Source organism: Vulpes vulpes, chromosome 6 (genome assembly GCF_048418805.1).
Source record: "Vulpes vulpes isolate BD-2025 chromosome 6, VulVul3, whole genome shotgun sequence".
NCBI classification, from domain to species: domain Eukaryota; kingdom Metazoa; phylum Chordata; class Mammalia; order Carnivora; family Canidae; genus Vulpes; species Vulpes vulpes.
In genome coordinates, this window is record NC_132785.1 from 131,049,955 (window position 1) to 131,074,382 (window position 24,428).

The 24,428-nt window shown below is 47.5% G+C and overlaps 1 pseudogene and 2 gene segments (V, D, J or C); all 3 read right to left on the reverse strand.

Moving 5' to 3' along the window:
- LOC112930265 (immunoglobulin alpha-2 heavy chain-like) overlaps positions 1-24,428 on the reverse strand; it is a 1,136,867-nt gene that overhangs the window by 143,987 nt on the left and 968,452 nt on the right.
- The window catches only part of LOC112930321 (immunoglobulin gamma-1 heavy chain-like), a 931,325-nt gene that overhangs the window by 2,462 nt on the left and 904,435 nt on the right, over positions 1-24,428 (reverse strand).
- LOC112930319 (T-complex protein 1 subunit beta pseudogene) lies at positions 13,175-14,805 on the reverse strand (annotated as a pseudogene).

Here is a 24,428-nt window from a genome sequence, read left to right on the forward strand (position 1 = left end):
CACATGGCTGGCAGCCCTGCCTGGGGCTCCCCACGAGCCCCTTATTCTCCTGTCTCTGGATCCTTGGCCCTGCACCCCGGGACCCAGCTGGCCCCGACCCTCCTCCCGGGCTGGCCTCAAGGTCTGTAGAACCGCGCTGCTGCCCTTACTGGAAACCTGTGGCTCCCTCCTTCAGAGAGTGGCCCCGTTTCCCCTGGGCCCCAAGGTCTTCCCGGCGAGGCTCTGCTCCCCACCCGGCTCACCGCCTCACAGTCCCCGGGTCCAGGAGGCTCAGCTGCCCTGACCCTCAGCCCCTGCATGGGCGGCGCCGGCTCAGCCACTGCACAGTGCAGCCCCGCTTGGCGCTCAGGCCTCGGTGCTGAGATTTTGGAACAAGGCAGCACCTCCCTGCCCCCCTGGGCCACTGAGACGGAGCATGTTCCAGGGCCTCTCTGAGCTGAGATCTGAGCACACCCCTGCCCCTCCTGCTCCCCACCTGCCCTGCTCCCCTGCACCTGCTCCCCTGGTGCCTGAGCTCCTGGGGTGACCCCTGCCCCTCCTGCTCCCCTACTGCCCTGCTCACCTGCACCCAATCCCTTCTCCCTGGTCTCCTGGGGTGACCCCTGCACCTCCTGTCCCCATCTGCACCTGCTGTCTTGCACCAGCTCCCCTGATCCCTGAGCTCCTGGGGTGACCCCTGCCCCTCCTGCTCCCCACCTGCCCTGCTCCCCTACCCCAGCTCCCCTGCTGCCTGAGCTCCTGCGGTGACCCCTGCTCCCCCTGCTCCCCCTGCTCCCCACCTGCCCTGCGCACCTTAACCAGCTCCCCTGCTCACTGAGCTTTGGGGTGACCCCTGCCCTGCCTGTTCCTTCACCAGCCCCTGCTCTCCTGCACCAGCTCCCCTTCTCCCTGGGCTCTTGGGGTGACCCCAATCCCTCATGCTCCCCCTCTTGCCAGTTCATCCCCTCTACTCCCCTGCTCCTTGGGCTCCTGGAGTGACTGACCCCTGCCCTTCCTGCTCCCCCACCTGTCCCTGCTTCCCTGCACCAGCTCCCCTGAGCACTGAGCTCCTGGGGTGACCCCTGCACCTCCTGCTCTCCCACCTGCCCTGCTCACCTGCAGCATCTCCTTGCTTCCTTCGATCCTGGGGTGACTCCTGCCCCTCCTGCTCCCCTACCTGCCTTGCTAACCTGCACCTGCTCCCCTGCTCCCTTCGCTCCTGGGGTGACCTCTGCCCTTTCTGCTTACCCACCTGCCCCTGCTCCCCAGCATGAGCTACCCACTCCCTGTACTCCTGGATGAACCCTGCACCTCCGGCTCCCCACCTACCCTGCTCACTTACACCAGCACCCCTACACCAGCCCCCCTGCTCCCTGGAATCCTGGGGTAACCCCTGGCCTTCCTGCTCCCCCACCTGCCCCTCTCCCTTACACCAGCTCCCCAGCACACTGAGCTCCTGGGGTGACCCCTGCCCCTCCTGCTCTCCCACCTGCTATGTTCCCCTGCACCAGCTCCTCTGCTGCCTGGGCTCTTGGGATGATGCCTGCCCCTGTTGTTCCCCCACGTGTCCTGCTCACCTGCAGCAGCTCCTTGCTTCCTGGGCTCCTAGGGGTTGGCCCCTGCCTCTCCTGCTCTCCCACCTGCCCCTGCTCCCCTGTTCCAGCTCCCCTGCTCCCTCAGCTCCTGGCGTGACCCCTGCCCCTCCTGTTCCCCACCTACCCTGCTCACTTGCACCACCTCCCCTGCACTGGCTCCATTGCTCCCTGAGGTCCTGGGGTGACCCTTGTCTGTACTGCTTCCTCTTCTGTCCCTTAATCTCCTCAAATAGCCTGCTCCCTGGGCTCATGGGGTGACCCCTGCTCCCTGGGCTCATGGGGTGACTCCTGCTCCCCCACCTGCCTCTGCTCCCCTGCACCAGCTCCCATGCTGCCTGGGCTTCTGTGGTGACCACGGTCCCTCCTGCTTCCCCACCTGCCCCTTTGCCTCCTCACACCCTGATCCATAAGCTCCTGGGGTGATCCCTGCCCCTCCTGTTCCCCCGACTACCCCTGTCTCTTGCACCAGCTCCCCGGCTCCCTGGACTCCTGGGGTGACCCCTGCCCCTCCTGCTCTCCCACCTGGTTTGCCCCCCTGCACCAGCTCCCCTGAACCCTGAGCTCCTGGGGTGCCCCTGCCCCTCCTACTCCTCCACCTGCGCCTGCTCCCCTACACCAACCTCCCTGCTCCCTGAGCTCCTGGGTTTACCTCTGCACCTCCTGCTCCCCCACCTGCCCCGGCTCCCCTACACCAGCCTCCCTGCTCCCGGAGCTCCTGGTGTGACCCCTGGAACCCTGCTCCCCAACCTGCCCCTGCACCCCACACCAGCCCCCCTGCTCCCTGAGCTCCTGGGCTGACCCCTGCCCCTCCTACTCCCCCACCTGCGCCTGCTCCCCTGCACCAACCTCCTTTCTCTCTGATCTCCTGGGGTCACCTCTGCACCTCCTGCTCCCCTACCTGCTCCTGCTCCCCTACACCAACCTCCCTGCTCCCTGAGCTCCTGGGATGATCCCTGCCCCTCCTGCTCCCCCACCTGCCTCTGCTCCCCTGCACCAGCTCCCATGCTGCCTGGGCTTCTGTGGTGACCACGGTCCCTCCTGCTTCCCCACCTGCCCCTTTGCCTCCTCACACCCTGATCCATAAGCTACTGGGGTGATCCCTGCCCCTCCTGTTCCCCCGACTACCCCTGTCTCCTGCACCAGCTCCCCGGCTCCCTGGACTCCTGGGGTGACCCCTGCCCCTCCTGCTCTCCCACCTGGTTTGCCCCCCTGCACCAGCTCCCCTGAACCCTGAGCTCCTGGGGTGCCCCTGTCCCTCCTACTCCTCCACCTGCGCCTGCTCCCCTACACCAACCTCCCTGCTCCCTGAGCTCCTGGGTTTACCTCTGCACCTCCTGCTCCCCCACCTGCCCCGGCTCCCCTACACCAGCCTCCCTGCTCCCGGAGCTCCTGGTGTGACCCCTGGAACCCTGCTCCCCAACCTGCCCCTGCACCCCACACCAGCCCCCCTGCTCCCTGAGCTCCTGGGCTGACCCCTGCCCCTCCTCTTCTCCCACCTGTTCTGCTCCCCTGCACCAGCCTCCCTGCTCCCAGAGCTCCTGGGATGATCCCTGCACCTCCTGCTCCCCAACCTGCCCCTGCACCCTACACCAGCCCTCCTGCTCCCTGAGCTCCTGGGCTGGCCCCTGCCCCTCCTGCTCCCCCACCTGCTCTGCTCCCCGGCACCAGTCCCCCTGCTCCCTGAGCTCCTGGGCTGACACCTGCACCTCCTGCTCCCCAACCTGCCCCTGCTCCCCTACACCAGCTCCCCTGCATCTTGAGCTCCTGGGATGACCCTTACCCCTCCTGCTTCCCCACCTGCCCTGCTCACCTGCACCAGCTCCTCTGCCCCCTGAGCTCCTGGGGTGACCCTTGCCCCTCCTACTCCCCCCACCTGCCCCTGCTCCCCTGCACCAGTCCCCCTGCTCCCTGAGCTCCTGGGCTGACCCCTGCCCCTCCTGCTCTCCCCCCTGCTCTGCTCACCTGCATCTGCTCCCCTGTCCCCTGTCCTCCTGGGGTGACTCTTGTCCCTCCTACTCCCCCACCTGCCCCTGCTCCCCTATACCAGCTCCCCTGCACCCTGAGCTCCTGGGATGACCCCTACCCCTCCTGCTTCCCCACCTGCCCTGCTCACCTGCACCAGCTCCTCTGCCCCCTGAGCTCCTGGGGTGACCCTTGCCCCTCCTACTCCCCCCACCTGCCCCTGCTCCCCTACACCAGCCCCCCCTGCTCCCTGAGCTCCTGGGCTGACCCCTGCTGTACTACTCCCCCACCTGTTCTCCCCTACTCCAACCTCCCTGCTCCCTGAGCTCCTGGGGTGACCTCTGCACCCCCTGCTCCCCAACCTGCCCCTGGGCTCTACACCAGCCCCCCTGCTCCCTGAGCTCCTGGGCTGACACCTGCCCCTCCTGCTCTCCCACCTGCTCTGCTCCCCTGCACCAGCTCCCCTGCACCCTGAGCTCCTGGCATGACCACTGTCCTTATTCCCCCACCTGCCCCTGCTCCCCTACACCAACCTCCCTGCTCCCTGAGGTCCTGGGGTGACCCCTGCACCTCCTGCTCCCCAACCTGCTCCTGCGCCCTAAACCAGCTTCCCTGCATCCTGAGCTCCTGGGCTGACCCCTGCCCCTCCTCCTCTCCCACCTGTTCTGCTCCCCTGCACCAGCCCCCTTGCTCCCGGAGCTCTTGGGGTGATCCCTGCACCTCCTGCTCCCCAACCTGCCCCTGCATCCTACACCAGTCCCCCTGCTCCCTGAGCTCCTGGGCTGACACCTGCACCTCCTGCTCTCCCACCTGCTCTGCTCCCCTGCACCAGCTCCCCTGTACCCTGAGCTCCTGGCATGACCACTGTCCTTCTTATTCCCCCACCTGCCCCTGCTCCCCTACACCAACCACCCTGCTCCCTGAGGTCCTGGGGTGACCCCTGCACCTCCTGCTCCCCCACCTGCTCTGCTCCCCTGCACCAGTCTCCCTGCTCCCTGAGCTCCTGGGCTGACCCCTGCCCCTCCTGCTCTCCCGCCTGCTCTGCTCACCTGCACCAGCTCCTCTGCCCCCTGGTTCCTGGGAGCCTTGCCCCTGCTACTCCCCCCACCCGTCCCTGCTCCCTTACACCAGCCCCCCTGCTCCTTGAGCTCCTGGGGTAACTCCTGCCCTTCCTGCTTCCCCACCTGCCCTGCTCACCTGCACCAGCTCCTCTGCACCGTGTCCTCATGGGGTGACCCCTGCCCCTCCTACTCCCCTACCTGCCCCTGCTCCCCTACACCAGCTTCCTTGCTCCCTGGGGTCCATGGACAACCCTCTGCTGGTGCTGCCCCCCGTGGCTCCTGCTCACCTATGGCTGCTCTCTCCTGGTCCCAGGATCTCCCGGACACCGCATCCCCCACCCTCCTGTCCTGGGATCTGTCCCCAGAGCTCTGACAGCTGCACCCCAGTCTCTGTGTGCTCCAGGTCTGCCCCTGCCCTGCGTCCCATCCCCCCACCCTGTGTCCCGGATTGGATCCTGCCCTCACCCCTGGGCTCCCGCCATGTGGATCCGCCCCTCAGCCCCTCTGCTGACCTGGGCTCTGGGTCCCGTGAGCCTATGCTGGTCCCCCTGCTCCACTCCAACTCACCTCTGCTCATCTGATGCAGCTCAGGGCTGCTTGGCCCTCACCCGTGACCCTCCTGGGGGCTTGAGCTGCTTCCTTAGCCTGGACAGGCCCCAGGCTCCCTGGGGTGTCTTCCCCTCCTCTGGTGAGTCAGGCCCCCCCACGTCCTCACCTGGGACCCACCTGTCTGTCTAGACATTGCTCCTTCAGTGGCTCATGCAGTCCAGCCCTGGGCCCCTGCAGGTGCGACGAAGGGCAGCCCTCAGGCTCCTGCCCACTGGGCCCGTCATGTTTCTTGATGGTCCAGGTCTTTCCCCAGCCATCAGTGTGTTGTGCATCCACCCATGTTGGCTGGGGGTGCTCCTGCCGTCTCACTCAACCAGTGTGTTCCTGGGATGTCATGTAGGCAACGGGTGGCCTGCCCTCTCCGTTGTCGGCTCAGCTGCTGCTGCCTCCATGGGTCCTCAGGGCCTGGTGTCTCCTCAGGTCCTGTGGCTGGTTCTGCTGCCCCACCTCCCTCCCTCTGTCCTGGTTTCGGGCACACTCCACTCATCTCGGTCCGGGCTGTGGCCGTGGTTTTCCTGCAGCCTCAGTCCCCCTGAAGCCTGCCCCATCCCTACTCTGACAACCCCCCCTGGAGCTCCATGTGGCTGAGCTCTGTGCCCACAGCCCTGCTTCCTAGGTCCCAGCAGCCCTGGAAAGATTAACATAGCTTCAAAACCAAATGGTCTGGCCAGCATCCCAAAGTTCCCTTTTCTTCTGGGTGGTTTCTGTCTTACAGGGTCTGGGGGAAGTCCACACAGGGCCAAGGCCTGCTCATGTTAGTGTGTGTGGGTGGAGTATGTTAGGTACCCAGGGTCCCTAGGGGTTAGCCCAGGAGGCCCAGGTCAGCCCCATGTGCTGCTGTTTGTTCAGGAAATGCCTGCAGCCTGGTCCCTCCAGCCCAGAGACACCTGCCCTCCCTGGGTCCTCAGGGACTCCAACCCTGGTGGGCTCCTCTCTGTGCCCTGACCAGTGAGCAGTGTGGCTGTAGCCCTGGGATTTGTCCTGTCCTCCCAGGAGAATGCTGTCTGCCCTGTCTCCACCCATGGTGGCAGGTTGAAATAATTTAACCTAACATGGGGCGTTTGGAGGACGACCTATCTGGGCCCCCACAGCCAGCCCAGGCCATGTTGCAGCCTCATCTGGTCTCCCTTTGGCCTCTGAAGCTGAGCTGGGAGCCTCATGGGCTGGCCTGACCTACCCCCACATGTCCCTGCTCTGGGAGCCTGTGTGGTTGCCATCTGGGGGCCCCCACATGTCTGAAGAGTGGGAGCCTTGGCTGCCCACCCTGATCCTGTGCTGCTGCCTCATCCAGGGTGTCCACACAAACTGCACAAGGCTTTTAGGCAGGAATCATGTGTGAAGTGCATCAGGGCTCTCATGGTCAAGCCCCCAACACACCTGCACCCCTCAAGTCCCACCCTGGAGTCGTCCCGTGCACACGTGTGGGCCCCACGCTGGCCCTGAGTGCCAAGGGAGGGGGCAGCTGGAGAAGGTTCCATGCTGTCCCATTCCAGCTCACGACTTCAGGAAGGCAGGGTGACTACGACAGTGAAAGGGTTGGTGGCCTGGGCATTAGGGCTGAACGAGGAAGGAGCAGGTGAGCAGAGGGGCTCTTGTGTGGAAGGAAGGAATTGTGCAGGGACTGTGGTGGGGGGGCCCAGGGATAGCAGCCAGCAGAGCAGGGTTGACCAGGGCAGCACCATGGACAGAGCCTGGGTCGGGGACGCGGGGCTGGGCTGCCTGGGCCAGGGCTCCAGGACGGGCCTGCAGGAGCGGTGAGCACCACGTCCGCCCTGCCCTTGACCTCAGCGGGATGTACTAGCACTGGCTCCTCGTGCCTACCCACTGGAACACCCCGTGCTAGCTGTCAATCACAGTGACCCTGGGCACCAGGTCGGGCTCTGGGCTGTGTGGAAACTCCTTTTTGCTCTCTCACCTATGGCCCTGAACCTGTTCTGAAAGAGCACGGTCTTCTGGTTATAGGGTTACAGAAGCAGGGACGGGGAGGAGAAAGCAGTTCGGCAGGGAAGTCGCTGGTGCTGGATGGCGTTGTGGGTGACATGGCCTGACAGCCTTCCATGTGGGCAGTGAGTGATGTGTAGACCTTTAAGTCCTGTCCATCATCCTATGGTCTTATGTATCTTAAAGTCATAGACTATGTGTACCTTTCTACCCCGAGTACTTGGCACTAAGGCTCTTAGTTCATCTTGATTCAAGTTAATTGAGCTTTTGGATGTTTATATTCATGTCTTTCATCAAATGTCAGAATTTGTCAGTCCTTATTTCTTCAAATAGTCTCTCTGCTTTTTTCTGCCTTTCTTTTCTGGGACTCCCACAAACAGTATGCAGATCCACTTGATGGCGTCTCATAGGCTTTTTCACTTTTATTCAATCTTTTTTCATTCTGTTCCTCAGATTCGTTCATTCAATTGTCCCATTTTCTGGTTCATTGACTCTTCTCAAGGAATCATTGCTAAAATCTGCTTTTAAAAAAATATATTTTTATATTTTATTTTATTTTTATTTATTTATTTTTTAAATATTTTTATTTTTTAACTGAACAAAAGGCATTTATATATGGTCTCATTCATTTGACGAATATAAAATGGGATGAGCACTGGGTGTTATTCTATATGTTGGCAAATTGAACACCAATAAAAAATAAATTTATAAAAAATAAAAAATATGTAAAAAAAAGAAAAAAGATGTAAAATCTGCTTTGAATCTATCTAGTGAATTTTTCATTTCAGCTACTGTACTTTTCACCTCCTAAATTTTTTTTTTAATTTTTTATTTATTTATGATAGGCACACAGTGAGGGAGAGAGAGGCAGAGACACAGGCAGAGGGAGAAGCAGGCTCCATGCACCGGGAGCCCGACGTGGGACTCGATCCCGGATCTCCAGGATTGCGCCCTGGGCCAAAGGCAGGCACCAAACCGCTGCGCCACTCAGGGATCCCCTAACCTCCTAAATTTATTCTTGGTTTCTTTTTATATATTTTTTTTTAGTGGAGTTCAATTTGCCAACATATAGCATAACACCAAGTGCTTATCCTATCAAGTGCCCCCCTCAGTGCCTGTCATCCAATCACCCCCACCCCCTGCCCACCTCCCTTTTCACCACCCCTTGTTCATTTCCCAGAGTTAGAAGCCTCTCATGTTCTGTCTCCCTTTCTGATATTTCCCACTCATTTTTTCTCCTTCCCCCTTTATTCCTTTTTTAGATTTTCTATTTCTTTATTGATATTTGCATTTTGTTCATACATCATTTTCTTGAATTTCTCCACATCCGCCTATAGTTCTTTGAGTATCTTTAAGGTGGTTGTTTTAAATCTTTAGTAGGTTCACCATCAGTGTTTTCTGGGGACAGTTTCTGTTGATTTTGTTTTCTTTCAAGTCAGCCATACTTTCCTGTTTATTTCTATGCCTTGTGATCTTGTTGTTGTTGAATATAGGACATTTGGATTTATCGTGTTAACTCTGGAAGTCAGATTCTTCTTCCTTGAGGTTATTTTTGTATTGTTATTGTTTATTTTTTCCTCTTTGTTGTAGGCTCTCTCTGTGTTAAGTGTCACCGTGAGGTGTAAACCTAATGTCTTCTGAAGTCTCTTCTGAATCTGAGGCTTTGCTTGGCATATGCAGTCACTTTCTTAATATACTGGTATATGTGCTTGCTTTTGAATATCTTATTCTTTTATATCTGCTTCCCAAAAAGTGAAAAAGAGAGAAGTAAAGTGAGCAGGCAAAAGTGCTTACCCTTGTTCCCTGGATATCATTTCAGCCAGAAGAGGAAGGGACATGGAACATTGGCTTCCCTCTTCTTGTCTACAGTCTGACCAGAGAATTGATCCCTTCTTTTTGGAGGACAGAGTCCTTTTTCCGTACTCTGACTCTTGTAAGCTCTGTGCAGGCCACTCCAGGCACGTGTGCACAACTGCCTGACATGGGGCTGGGGCCTGGGGGATGGGATCTGGGATCTGGGTAGCTGCTACTGTGCTAAGTAAGAGCTAAAATTGACCAAACTTAGACACATTTACTATCCAGGACTTCTCTTAGAAGTTGCAAGCTTTCAGCAGACTCCACAGTTCCAAAATGCTTACATCATACAGATTCTGTGGGAACAGTTGTTGTCTACGTGGAGACATAGATTTCTGGTGCTTCCTACTCTGCCATCTTCCCAGAAATTTCTTCTCTCCCTGTTCTTTATGTAGCTCTTCTTCCGTTACCCAAACTTCCTGCCCTGATGAACAACAGTACCTTTAAACCCTCTGCCAGTTGTAGTGGCAGGAGCCTTCTATAACCCTCATTGGTGGATCCACTTCAGGGTCTCTGGTTGGGGAGTTTTCTCTGAGTGCACAGTGAACTCTCCAAAACTGGACTTTCCCAGCTTTCCCCACACTTCTGCAGAGTTCAATGCCTGACATCCTGCATTCCCTATCACACATAGTGATCCTGCATTCATCATGGAACCCATCATGAATGGGTTTCCATAAAACTGGTTTATTATAGGTGTTTTCTGGGCTCTCCAATATGTATCTAGGGTTGACACTGCTTGATGATGGAGTATGGACTCTGAATAGTTGGAGGCAATGATAAACTGGTTCCCAAAGTGACTTTTTCAGTTTGATTTTCCAACAGTAACTCATGCATGAAAGCTGCTGTAGATCCACATCCTAACACTTGGTTTGGTCAGACTTCTTCATGTTTGCTGACATCACTTTGCTAAGGTGATATCTCATTCATTTTTTTAAATAATAAATTTATTTATTTATTTTTTTAACCCTTTATTTTTTATTATTTTTTAAATAATAAATTTATTTTTTATTGGTGTTCAATTTACCAACATACAGAATAACACCCAGTGCTAATCCCGTCAAGTGCCCCCCTCAGTGCCCGTCACCCAGTCACCCCCACCCCCCGCCCTCCTCCCCTTCCATCACCCCTAGTTCATTTCCCAGAGTTAGGAGTCTTTATGTTCTGTCTCCCTTTCTGATATTTCCCACACATTTCTTCTCCCTTCCCTTATATTCCCTTTCACTAAATTTATTTTTTTATTGGTGTTCAATTTGCCAACATACAGTCATTCTTTTTTTAATAATAAATTTATTTTTTATTGGTGTTCAATTTGCCAACATTCTGCTCTTGAGTTGAATTTCCTCTCATTGACAATGAAGCTGACATCTTTTTATATGACTACTGGCTTTATGTATTTCTCTTCTCCAACATGTCTATTTATGCCTTTTGGCCTTGTTTTCTTTCTTTCTTTCTTTCTTTCTTTCTTTCTTTCTTTCTTTCTTTCTTTCTTTCTCTTTCTTTTTCTTTGTAAAAAATATTTTATTTACTTATTCATGACACACACATACACAGAGAGAGACAGACAGACAGACAGAGACAGAGACACAGGCAGAGGGAGAAGCAGACTCCATGCGGGGAGCCCGATGTGGGATTTGATCCCAGGACCCTAGGGTCACACCCTGAGCCAAAAGCAGGCGCTAAACCTCTAAGTCACCCAGGTATCCCTTGGCCTTGTTTTCAACATTCTTGTCTTTTCTTGCTTTCCATGAACTATTTGTTTACTACTGAAAACATTCCTTTGCCAAATGTATTTTCCAAGGTTGTAACTCATCTCTTATTTTTAAAGAAGTATCTTTTGATGTGGTTTATGTATACAATGGAATATTACTCAGCCATTAGGAACGACAAATACCCACCATTTGCTTCAACGTGGATGGGACTGGAGGGTATTATGCTGAGTGAAATAAGTCAATAGGAGAAGGACAAACATTATATGGTCTCATTCATTTGGGGACTACAAATAATAGTGAAAGGGAATAAAGGTGAAGGAAGAAGAAATGGGTAGGAAATATCAGATAGGGAGATAGAACATGGAAGACTCCTAACTCTGGGAAATGAACTAGGGGTGATGGAAGGGGAAGAGGGCGGGGGGTGGGGATGACTGGGTGGCAGGCACTGAGGGGGGCACTTGATGGGATGAGCACTGAGTGTTATACTATATGTAGGCAAATCTTACTCCAATAAAAATACATATAAAGAATATTTGCTGTGGTCTTTTCATAGATGGATTTTATGATATTGAGGAATGTTCCTTCTATACCTCCACTTTCAAAAGTTTTAATCTAGAAAGGATATTCTATTTTGTCAAATTTTTTATGCATCCATTGAGAAGATAATATGGCTCTTTTATTGATGTGATTTTTCATATTGATTGATTTGCAGATGTTGAACCAATCTTGCATTCCAGGAATAAATCCCGATTCGTCGTGCTGAATAATCCTTTTAATGTACTGTTGGAGTCTATTGGCTAGTATCTTGGTGAGTATTTTGGCATTTATATACATGAGGGATGTTGGTCTGCAATTCTCCTTTTTGGTGGGGTCTTTTTTTTTTTTTTAATTAATTTTTATTGGTGTTCAATTTACCAACATACAGAAAAACACCCAGTGCTCATCCCGTCTGGTGGGGTCTTTTTCAGGTGTTGGGGTCAAGGCAACTTTGACCTCATAGAATGAATTTGGAAGTTTAACTTCCATTTCTGGGGTTTGAAACAGCTTCAGAAGAATAAGTGTTATTTCTTCTTTAAATGTTTGGGAGAATTCCCCTGGGAAGACATCTGGCCCTGGACTCTTGTTTTTGGGAAGGTTTGTTTATTTATAAATTTATTTTTTATTGGTGTTCAATTTGCTAACATATAGAATAACACCCAGTGCTCATCCCATCAAGTGTCCACCTCAGTGCCCATCACCCAGTCACCCCCACCCCCCGCCCACCTCTCCTTCCACCACCCCTAGTTCGTTTCCCAGAGTTAGAAGTGTCTCATGTTCTGCCTCCCTTTCTGATATTTCCCACTCATTTTCTCCCTTCCCCTTTATTCCCTTTCACTATTATTTATATTCCCCAAATGAATGAGACCATATAATGTTTGTCCTTCTCCGATTGACTTATTTCAGTCAGCATAATACCCTCCAGTTCCATCCACGTCGAAGCAAATGGTGGGTATTTTTCGTTACTAATTTGCCCATACCATGATTGGATTGTTTGCTTCTTGGTGTTGAGTTTAATAAGCTCTTTATAGATCTTGGATACTAGCCCTTTATCTGATACGTCATTTGCAAATATCTTCTCCCATTCTGCAGGTTGTCTTTTAGTTTTGTTGACTGTATCCTTGCTGTGCAAAAGTTTCTTATCTTGATGAAGTCCCAATAGTTCATTTTTGCTTTTGTTTCTCTTGCCTTCATGGATGGATCTTGCAAGAAGTTACTGTAGCCAAGTTCAAAAAGGGTGTTGTCTGTGTTCTCCTCTAGGATTTTGATGGAATCTTGTCTCACATTTAGATCTTTCATCCATTTTGAGTTTATCTTTGTGTGTGGTACAAGGAAATGGTCTAGTTTCATTCTTCAGCATGTGGATGTCCAATGTTCCCAGGACCATTTATTGAAGAGACTGTCTTTTTTCCAGTGGATAGTCTTTCCTGCTTTGTCGAATATTAGTTGACCATAAAGTTGAGGGTCCATTTCTGGATTCTCTATTCTGTTCCATTGATCTATGTGTCTGTTTTTGTGCCAGTACCACACTGTCTTGATGACCACAGCTTTCTAGTACAACCTGAAATCTTGCATTATGATGCCCCCAGATATGGTTTTCTTTTTTAATATTCCCCTGGCTATTTGGGGTCTTTTCTGATTCTACACAAATCTTAAAATAATTTGTTCCAACTCTCTGAAGAAAGTCCATGTTATATTTTTAAACGTTCAAATTTTTATTTTGATGCACAGTATGAGAAACAAACTTTTAAATCATCTGAATCTTATGGAAAATGAAACAGCAAATAAATTAGACCCATGTTAAAATAGAAGGTCAGTTATATGTCCAAACTTAAGGATGTAAGAGCCACAGATAAACTTCGATTCCACAGTCTTCTTTGAGAGGTCGAAGTCTTTTAAACACAATTTTGCTATGAACTATCTGGTTCAGAGCTCAACAGCACATGGGAATGTTTAACAGGGGTGGTGATCAGGGACACGTTTCCTTGGTACCGCTTTGATAATGTTGTCTACACGCAGAATCACCTCTGTTGCTTCAGCTGCACTCAAAAGAACTTGTCGCTTCACTTAGAAACTTTCTGTTATACCCAGTACTGCCATATCTTCGATGGTACCTTCCTTCATATCTAGGCCGGCAGTTGTGTTGCCTTCACTGTGGGCAGCTCGCAGCTGGGCCACCAGGTCTGCACTGTCATAGCCTGCGTTATCAGCTATGATAGTTGGCAACATTCTCAGTGCTTTAGCATAAGACTCCATCGCAACAGCTTCTTTGCCTGGTGTTCTACTGGCAAACTGTGTCACAGCATGAGCCATCAGCATCTCAGAACAGCCTCCTCCATACACTGTTCTAGAATCCCTCACAGTTTGGGCAAGAACACAAAGAGCAACATGCAAAGATCTTTCTGCTTCATCTGAAACTTGTTGAGTGGCACCACACAAAACAATGATACAAGCTTCACCAAGGGCTACCCCAGAAAAGTGGATAAGTTTATCTTCTCCAATCATGACTTCCTTGATAAGCTTGCAACTTCCAAGCTTCACTAGTTCTGGGTGGTCAAAGGTAGATGCAATTTCACCACCTGTAACAAGAGGTAGGCATTCCACACCTGCAAAATCTGCATGTTTGATAGCCATAACACCAGCAGCACCAAAGAGCTGTTCAGGATAATTGTAAATTAACTGCCTGTTAATAAAGCAATTTATCCCATGCTTAAGAATACGTTCAACTTTCTCCTTCATTTTTTCCTTTTCAGCATGTTCTATTTCAGCAACCTTTGCTGTAGAATCAACTCTTACCCTGGAACCAAATATCTTTATTTTGTCTGTATCCATACCAGTGTTCGCAATGAGAATTTTAGCATTTTCAATTCGCTTTGGTTGATTTACTCCAATTTTTTTATCCAACAGAAAGCCTTCATCTAAATAGGAATCTGCCAGACTTCCTCCTAGCTTCTTGATGACATGAATTGCCTCCAGATTACCAGAGACTTTCAGTCTGAGAACAGCTTCTATGGCTTACTGAGTAAAGTGGTCTTTGTGATGAGTAAGAAGTTTTGAGGGCAATGTTGTTCCCGCAATGTTCATTAAATCTTGACGGAACTTAACTTCATCAGAACCATGATCAACTGAAGAATTCAGCAGAGCCTGTCTTGCTGCCTTCGTAGCTTCTCTCCAACCCGCAATGATGGTCTGTGGGTGAATCTTTTTTTGCAAAGTTTCCACTTCCCTTAGAAATTCTGCTGCTAGCACAGTAACAGAGGTAGTACCATCACCAACTTCATAATCTTGAACCCTTGACATATCAACTAAAACTTTAGCTGCTGGATTGTCCACACTGATTTTTTTTAGAATAGTTGCACCATCATTGGTTACCATAAGAGAAGCATCTCATCCACCACTTCATAGAATTTTATCCATGCCCTTAGGTCCTAGGGTGCTCTTCACCAAGTCTCCAATAGCAATGGCACCAATAAAAGACGACAGCCGAGCCATCTCTGCTCTGTCTTCATCAGCTCCAGCCTTGAAGATGTTCACAGGTGAGAGGGATAGGGACGGCATTGTTCTGCGGCTTCAGCACATGTGCTCACCCCTCACAGCTCATGCTCAGGACCGGAGGGCGAAAGTCCATGTTATTTTGATAGGGATTGCATTAAACGTGTAAATTGCCCTGGGTAGCATTGACATGTTCACAATATTAATTCTGCCAATCCATGAGCATGGAATATTTTTCCATCTCTTTGTGTCTTCCTCAATTTCTTTCAGAAATATTCTGTAGGTCTTAGGGTATAGATCCTTTACCTCTTTGGTTAGGTTTATTCCTAGGTATCTTATGCTTTTGGGTGCAGTTGTAAATGGGATTGACTCCTTAATTTCTCTTTCTTCAGTCTCATTGTTAGTGTCTAGAAATGCCACTGACTTCTGGGCATTGATTTTGTATCCTGCCACACTGCTGAATTGCTTTATGAGTTCTAGCAATCTTGGGGTGGAGGCTTTTGGGTTTTCTATGTAGAGTATCATGTCATCTGTGAAGAGGGAGAGTTTGACTTCTTTGCCCATTTGAATGCCTTTTATTTCTTTTTCTTGTCTGATTTCTGATGGTAGGACTTCTACTACTATGTTGAATAGCAGTGGTGAGAGTTGACATCCTTGTCTTGTTCCTGATCTTAGGGGAAAGGCTCCCATTGTTTCCCCATGAAAATGATATTTGCTGTAGGCTTTACCTAGATGGCTTTTAAGATGCTGAGGAATGTTTCCTCTATCCCTACACTCTGAAGAGTTTTGATCAGGAATGGATGATGTATTTTGTCAAATGCTTTCTCTGCATATATTGAGAGGATCATATGGTTATTTTTTTTCCCTTGCTGATATGATCGATCACATTGATTGCTTTATGAGGGTTTTTTTAAATAAAAATCTTGAAAACACACTCATTAAAATGTATTAAAAGCATTCACCTCAGTGTACAACCTAGTAGCTATGGATGACATTATTTTTTTAAATAATAAATTTATTTTTTATGGTGTTCAATTTTTCAACATACAGAATAACACCCAGTGCTCATCCGGTCAAGTGCCCCCCTCAATGCCCATCACTCACTCACCCCCAACCCCAACCCTCCTCCCCTTCCACCACCCCTAGTTTGTTTACCAGAATTAGGAGTCTTTATGTTCTGTCTCCCTTTCTGATATTTCCATTTTTTTCTATAATAAACTTATTTTTTATTCCACCCCCCAGTTATCCCCACCCCCCACCATCCTCCCCTTCCACTAACCCTAGTTCTTTTCCCAGAGTTAGGAGTCTTCCATGTTCTGTCTCCCTTTCTGATATTTCCCACACATTTCTTATCCCTTCCCTTATATTCCCTTTCAATATTATTTATGTTCCCCAAATGAATGAGAACCTATAATGTTTGTCCTTCTCCGATTGACTTACTTCACTCAGCATAATACCCACCAGTTCCATCCACATTGAAGCAAATGGTGTGTATTTGTCATTTCTAATGGCTAAGTAATATTCCATTGTATACATAAACCACATCATTTATTTATTTATTTATTTATTTATTTATTTATTTATGTATTTATGTATTTTTAGTTTGTTTGTTTTTATTAAAGTTCAATTCGCGAACACATAGTATAACACCCAGTGCTCAATCCTTCAAGTGCCCTCCTCAGTACCCATCACCCAGTTATCCCAAACCCTTGCCCACCTCCCCTTCCACTACCCTTTGTTCATTCCCCAGGGTTAGAGGTCTCTCATGGTTTGTCTCCCTCTCTAATTTTTCCCACTCACTTCCCCTCTTTTTCCTTATAGTCCCTTTCACTATTTCTTATATTCCTCGTAAGAGTAAAACCATATGATGATTCTCCTTGTCGAATGGACTTACTTCAGTCACTATAATACCCTTCGATTCCATCCACCTCGAAGCAAACGGTGGATCATCATCCTTTCTGAGGGCTGAGGACTATTCCATGGTATATATGGACCACATCTTCTTATCCAGGCATCTTCAAAGGACATCGTGGTCATTCCACAGTTTGGCTATTGTGGACATTGCTGCTATGAAATTGGGGAGTAGGTTTCCTGGCATTCCACTGCATCTATATCCTTGGGGTAAATGCCAAGCCATGCAATTGCTGGGCCGTAGGGCAGATCTATTTGTAACTCTTTGAGGAACCTCCACACAGTTTTCCAGAGTGGCTGCACCAGTTCACATTCCCACCAATAGTGCAAGAGGGTTCTCCTTTCTCCACATCCTCTCCAACACTTCGTGTTTCTGGTCTTGTTAATTTTCACCATGCACCCAAAAGCATAAGATTTCTAGGAATAAACCTAACCAAAGAGTCATAGGATCTATACACTAAAAACTACACAACACTTCTGAAAGAAATTGAGGAAGACACAAAAAGATGGAAAAAATATTTCATGCTCATGGATTGGAAGAATTAATATTATGAAAATGTCAATGCTACCCAGGCCAATTTATACATTTAATGCAATCCCTATCAAAACACCATGGTCTTTCTTCGCAGAGTTGGAACAAATCATCTTAAGATTTGTATGGAATCATAAAAGACCCTGAAAAATATAAAACATAGTAAAAGGGAATAAAGGGGAAAGGAGAGAAAATGAATGGGAAATATCAGAAAGGGAGACAGAACATGAGAGACTCCTAACTCTGGGAAATGAACTAGGGGTGATGGAAGGGGAGGAGGGCGGGGGGTGGGGGTGACTGGGTGATGGGCACTGAGGGGGGCACTTGATGGGATGAGCACTGGGTGTTATGCTATATGTTGGAGAATTGAAACTCCAATTAAAAAAATCCAGAGTCATCAGAAAATATGGTGTTGGCATGCTTCTAGACATATGAAGTAAAACGGCTCAGAATGTCTAGAAACAGGTATGAGCAATATTTGAAAATAAATTATATGGCAAAGTGTTAAAAAATAAAATAAAATCAGTTATATTTCCTTGGTGTTGGTGGTGATCTCTCATTTTTCATTCATGATTTTATTAATTTGAGTATTTTCTCTTTTGTTTTTCATAAGGCTGTCTAATGCTTTATCTATCTTATTAATTCTTTCAAAGTACCAACTCCTGGTTTTGTTTATCTCTTCTACAGTTCTTCTGGTCTCTATTTCATTGTGTTCTGCTTGAATCTTTATTAACTCTCTTCTTCTCCTAGGTGTAGGCTTCATTTGCTCTTCTTTCTCCATTCCTTTAGGTGCAAGGTTAGCTTTTGCATTTGAGTTCTTTCCAGTTTTTTGAGGGATGCTAGTATTGTGTTGTGTTTCCCCCTTGGTACTGCTTTTGCTGTATCCCAAAGAATTTGAACGGTCGTATCTTTATTCTCATTAGTTTCTATGAAACTTTTTAATCCTTCCCTAAGTTCTTGGTTGACCCTTTCATCTTTTAGCACGATGGTCCTTAACCTCCACGTGTTTTAAATCCTTCCAAACTTCTTGTGATTTAGTTCTAGTTTCAAAGCATTATGGTCAGAAAATATGCAGGGGACAATCTCAATCCTTTGGTATCACTTAAGACCTGATTTGTGACCCAGTATGTGGTCTATTCTGGAGAAAGTTCCATGTGCACTTGAGAAGAATGTGTATTCAGTTGCGTTTGGATGTAAAGTTCTGTAAATATCTGTGAAATCCATCTGGCCCAGTGTATCATTTAAAGCTCTTGTTTCTTTGGAGATGTTGTGCTTAGAAGATCTATTATTTGGAGAAAGTGCTGTGTTGAAGTCTCCCAGTATAAGTGTATTATTATCTAAATATGTCTAATCTTTGGTTATTAATTGGTTGATATACTTGGCAGCTCCCACATTTGGGGCCTAAATATTCATGGTTGTTAGGTCCTCTTGTTGGATAGAAACTTTAAGTATGACATAATGTCCCTCTTCATCTCTTATTACAGTGTTGGGATAAACTTTAGTTTATCTGATATAAGGATGGCTACCCCTGCTTTCTTTTGAGGACCATTTGAATGGTAAATGGTTCTCCAACCTTTCATTTTCAGGCTGTCGGTGTCCTCACATCCAAAATGAGTCTCTGAGGTGGACACTTGACGGGATGAGCACTGGGTGTTTTTCTGTATGTTGGTAAATTGAACACCAATAAAAATTAATTAAAAAAAAATGAGTCTCTTGTAGACAGTAAATAAATGGGTCTTGCTTTTTTTTTTTTTTAATCCAGTCTGAAACCTGCACCTTTTGATGGGATCGTTAAGCCCATTCACATTCAGAGTTACTATTGAAAGATATGAATTTAGTGTCATTATAATATGTATTCAGTCCCTGTTTTTGTGGAGTGTTTCCTTCGATTTCCTGTTTCTTTTACAGGGTCCCCCTTAATATTTCTTGAAGCCCTGGTTTGGTGGTCACATATTCTTTCAGTTTCTGCCTATCTTGGAAACTCTTTATCTCTCTATTCTGAGTGAGAGCCTTGCTGGATAGAGTATTCTTGGCTGCATGTTTTTCTCATTTAGGACCCTGAATATATCCTGCCAGCCCTTTCTGGCCTGCAAGGTCTCTGTGGAGAGGTCTGTTGTTAACCTAATACTTCTCCCCATAAAGTTTAGGAGTCTATTGTCTCTTGCTGCTTTAAGGGTTTTCTCTTTATTTGGAATTTGCAAGTTTTAGTATTAAATATTGGGGGTGTTGAACAGTTTTATTGATTTTAGGGGGGAATCTCTCTATCTCCTGGACCTGAATGCCTGTTTACCTTCCCATATTAGGGACGTTCTCAGCTATGATTTGTTCAAATACACTTTCTGGTCCTCTGTCCCTTTTGGCGCCCTTGGGAACCCCAACTAAACATAGACTTTTCCCTCTGAGGCTGTCGTTTATTTCCCTTAAGCTTTCCTCATGATCTTTTCATTGTTTTCCTCTTTTTCCTTAACTTCCTTCCTTGCCATCAATTTGTCTTCTATGTCACTCACTCTTTCTTCTACCTCATTAACTCTTGTCATTAGGACCTCTAGTTTGGATTGCATCTCATTTAATTGATTTTTAATTTCGGCCTGATTAGATCTGAATTCTGCAGTCATGAAGTCTCTTGAAACCTTTATGCTTTTTTCTAGAGCCACCAGTAACTTTCTATCGTGCTTCTGAATTGGCTTTCTGACATTGAATTGTATTCCAAATTTTGTAACTCTGTGGGAGAGAGGACTATTTCTGATTCTTTCTTTTGGGGTGAGGTTTTCTTTCTTGACATTTTGCTCAGTGTAGAGTAGCCAAAAACAAGTTTTACTTGATAGAAGCGCGAACTCTTCTCCCTGTAGCATTCCAGCTGTTCTCTCTTTAAATCTCAGGCTCAATTCATAGGTTTTCAGGGTGATTTGAAAGTTATCTAGGCAAGTTGGTGGGGAAGGTGACTTGGGGATCCTACTCTCCCGCCATCTTGCCCTGCCCCTGGTTCTTTCTTTTGTTGTGAATTTCTCCTTCTAGTCATTTTTCCCAGAGAAGAATTGAGTAACAAGTGAACAGAATCAAAAATATCAACCATGACACTTAGGGGGGCACTTGATGGGATGAGCACTGGGTGTTATTCTATATGTTGGCAAATTTAACACCAATAAAAAATAAATTTATAAAAAAGGATAGGCATATACATCAGTGGAATGGAGAGAATAATTGACCAGATACGGTCAATTAATTTTTTCATTACTTATATATTTAAAATGAAGATTGCATATAATTTAAGGTGTGCAACATGATTATTCAATACATATGTAATTGGTGAAATGAGTACTAGAGGCAACCTAATTAACATGTCACCACCTCTTCACATAGTTACCATTCTTCGTGTGTGATGAGTATCCCTGAAATGTACTCTCTCAGCATATTTTTAGTAATCAGTGTATTAATAGTAAGTATAGTCATCACTCCTGTATATTAGATCTCGATTATTCATCCTGTGTAACTGCAACTTTGTACCCTTTTAGCAATGTCTCCCCATTTCTTCAGCCTCTGATACCACTGATCTACTCTCTGCTTCTCTAAGTTATACTTTGTTTTTTAGATACTGTATATGTTATATAAAATATATTTTTAGACTACGTGTGTATATATATTATAATACATATGTAATCATAAGTGAAAAAAATATCAACCATGACCCAAGCAAAAGATGCCCTAGACAAATCCAATGAAGTCAGAATGCAAAACAGAAAAGCAAAAGAAAAAAAAGAAATTAATGGAGGGGAGAAAAGAGAATATGGTCTCACAAGTTTGACTAAATTGTGTAATCTATTTGTTCCTAAGTGTATTTTGGTTTCTGTGTTAGAAGACACTAAATCCCTAAATTGTAAAGAAAGCAAAACTTATATATACCCTAGTAAAATTGAATAGAGTAAAAGGAAGCCAAAATTAAGAGTATATCTATAAAATATATATGTAAAAAATGAAAGTTAAAAGAATTAAGAACAAAGAGTTGATAAAATAAGAAAATAGTTGAAAGAGAAAGAAGAAGTAAAATAGAAATGGAAGAGTTTCAATTGACTGATAATGAATCACAAGAAAAAAAAATCTCGAGTTCTATATACTATTTTCTCCTAGCACTGGAGTATTGAAATCCTGCTGATCAATAAACTTGCTGTTCACCTGTTCTTGTAGCTGATCTTCTGGTGGAGGAGCTGATCTTCTGTGCTGATTCTCAGGTGTCTGTGGCTGGTTGGAGATGCTTTGACCCTTCCCAGGGGTTGGGCTCAGTGGATGCTGGTCCTCAGTGTGGTTTGAGTTCCCTAAAGGCATTCCTCTTCAGAGGATCCAAACAAAAAAGGCTGCAGCCTGATCTCCAGCCCCAGAGCTAAAGGATCACGGTCCCCCCTTTCAGCAAAGCCTCAGGGACAAGCAGTCATCAATTTTGTGTGTGCCACAGTCTGCACACCCCCTGGGTTACATGCCCACACCAATCTTCTTGGAGGAAAACTGTCCTGTTCCACTGCACTGTGCAAGGCACTGACACTGATAACAGCCCCTGGATGGTGCGTGCACCCTCTCTGCCCCTCCCCTGAGGGAAGGTGGAAGTCCACCTGATACTGTCTTTTACTGGGACCCCACCCTGAGAGCTGTTGTCTGGTGACAGGTGCACCTGCTTCACTCCTCCTGTGGGATGACAGAGGGTCCCCATGTTCCAGTCCTCTGCACAGTCCCCAGGCAGGGTGTGGTAACCTGGTTGGGCCCTGGCTCATGGTCTATGGAGAACCAAGTTGAGAGCCTCTCCTGGGCTCACTGACCACAACCATTCTCCCTGCTCCACTGCTTGGGAGCTCCACCGGCTCAGGCACCACCCTTAATTCTGTGACTCCTGGAATCCTGAGGCCACACTGCCTCACCTACATTTCTGCCCATTTCACCCCCTGAGCACCTTTCATGCAGGGACATCTCTAATTGGAGCAGATTTCTAAGGGTTCACATGGTGCCCTCCTGGGCTGTATCACTTTCCAGTAGCTGGCTTCCGGAGGCTCCATCCCCACAACTTTTATCTTCTGATACCTCCCCTCACAGTCACTTCTCCACATCTCTGACTTTGAAAAAGTGGTCACTTTTCTCCTTATAGAGTTCCAGATATTCTTTTCTTACATTCATGGGTGATCAGAGTCCTTTGATGGTTATCTAGTTAGATTCAAAGGAACAGATGAAATGAGGTTTCCCACTCTTCTGCCATCTTGTCTCCCTCAATAGTGCCTTTTATAGTTTATGTCTTGTCCAAAACAAGTTGATATTTGGACCTTGGGGTGGAAACAGCTCTACTGTCAACACCTGGCCATACTGCACTGCTCCCATGGTTCTGTCATATTCTACCTATAAGTAGTTCCTTTAAAGAAACCTTCTTGAATGCTCATAATGGAACATGGGCAGGAAGGGGGTACACCATGTGCAACATCTGTAGCCTTTATTTATTTATTTTTCATCTGTAGCCTTTAAGAGTCATGGGTCAGTGGGCATCAGATGGCCAGTGGACACAGTGGTGTAGCTCGGTGGTGTTCACACTGAGACTAAAGAAGGAAGATGATTCAGTGAGTCAGCCCCTTTTTATGTCAACTCAGGGAACTGGGTGAACACCAGGAATCCCCTATGACAGCATGTAAAGGGCCCCCTATCCTGTGGCCTGAGGACAAATAGTACTAAAAATTGGGTCTAGCATCTGGTCTCAGAGTGGTGAGGGTTACAAAGCAGACTGAATTCAAAAGCCAAGAGGTCTCTCCCACAAAAGGAAGGGTCTAACAGTGGAGGAGTGGAGACCCCAAGACCTGGGATAAGCACACATTGATTGGGGTGTGAGATTATGCAGAAAAGGAGGTGTAAGGCTCTCTACCAGAGACAGAGTCCAACCCACAGAAGTGCTGGCCCAGCCTGAAGGAGATACAAAGGGGAGACGACAGTCCCTCAAGGGGTAATCATGCTGCTGTCACTCTGTAACTAAATGCCCTTCGTCCTTGGGAACATGGTGGGTCGTTTTTTATGGCCACATTATGGAATAGTGAGTGAATGTTCTGCAAGGCTTGGAATGTGTGAGACTGCTGCAGTGGCTCTTCCAGTCCTGCATAAGCCCAGCAGGTCCAGTTATTGATATAGTGATAACAGCAAGTGCATTTTTACCAATATTCATCCGCTTGTTTTTTGTCTTTTTTTGTATATTTTTTCATTGGAGTTTGATTTCCCAATATATAGTATAACATCCGGTGCTCATCCCATCAAGTGCCCCCCTCAGTGCCCATCACCCAGTCACTCCAATGCCCTACCCACCCCCCTTTCCACCACCCCTTGTTTTCCAGAGTTAGGAGTCTCTCATGTTCTGTCTCCCTCACTGATATTTTCACTCATTTTCTCTCCTTTCCCCTTCACTCCCTTTCACTATTTTTTATATTCCCCAAATGAATGCGACCATATAATGTTTGTCCTTCTCCCATTGACTTACTTCACTCAGCACAATACCTTCCAGTTCCATCCATGTCGAAGTAAATGGTGGGTATTTGTCATTCCTGATGGCTGAGTACTATCCCATTGAATACCAGACCACATCTTCTTTATCCATTCATCTTTTGATGGACACCGAGGCTCCTTCCATAGTTTGGTTATTGTGGACATTGTTGTTAGAAACATCGGGGTGCAGGTGTCCCGGCATTTCACCGCATCTGTATCTTTGGGGTAAATACCAAAGTGCAATTGCTGAGTCATAGGGCAGGTCTATTTTTAACTCTTTGAGGAACCTCCATACAGTTTTCCAGAGTGGCTGCACCAGTTCACATTCCCACCAACAGTGCAAGAAGGATCCCCTTTCTCCACATCCTCTCCAACATTTGTGGTTTCCTGCCTTGTTCGTTTTCCCCATTCTCACTGGTGTGAGGTGGTATGTCATTGTGATTTTGATTTGTATTTCCCTGATGGCCAGTGATATGAAGCATTTTCTCAAGTACTTGTTGGCCAAGTCTATGTCCTCTGTGAAATTTCTGTTCATGTCTTTTGCCCATTTCATGACTGGATTGTTTGTTTCTTTGCTGTTGAGTTTAATAAGTTCTTTACAGATCTTGGAAACTAGCCCTTTATCTGATAGGTCACTGGCAAATATCTTCTCCCATTCTATAGGTTGTCTTTTAGTTTTGTTGACTGTTTCCTTTGCTGTGGAAAAGCTTTTTATCTTGATGAAGTCCCAATAATTCATTTTTGTGTTTGT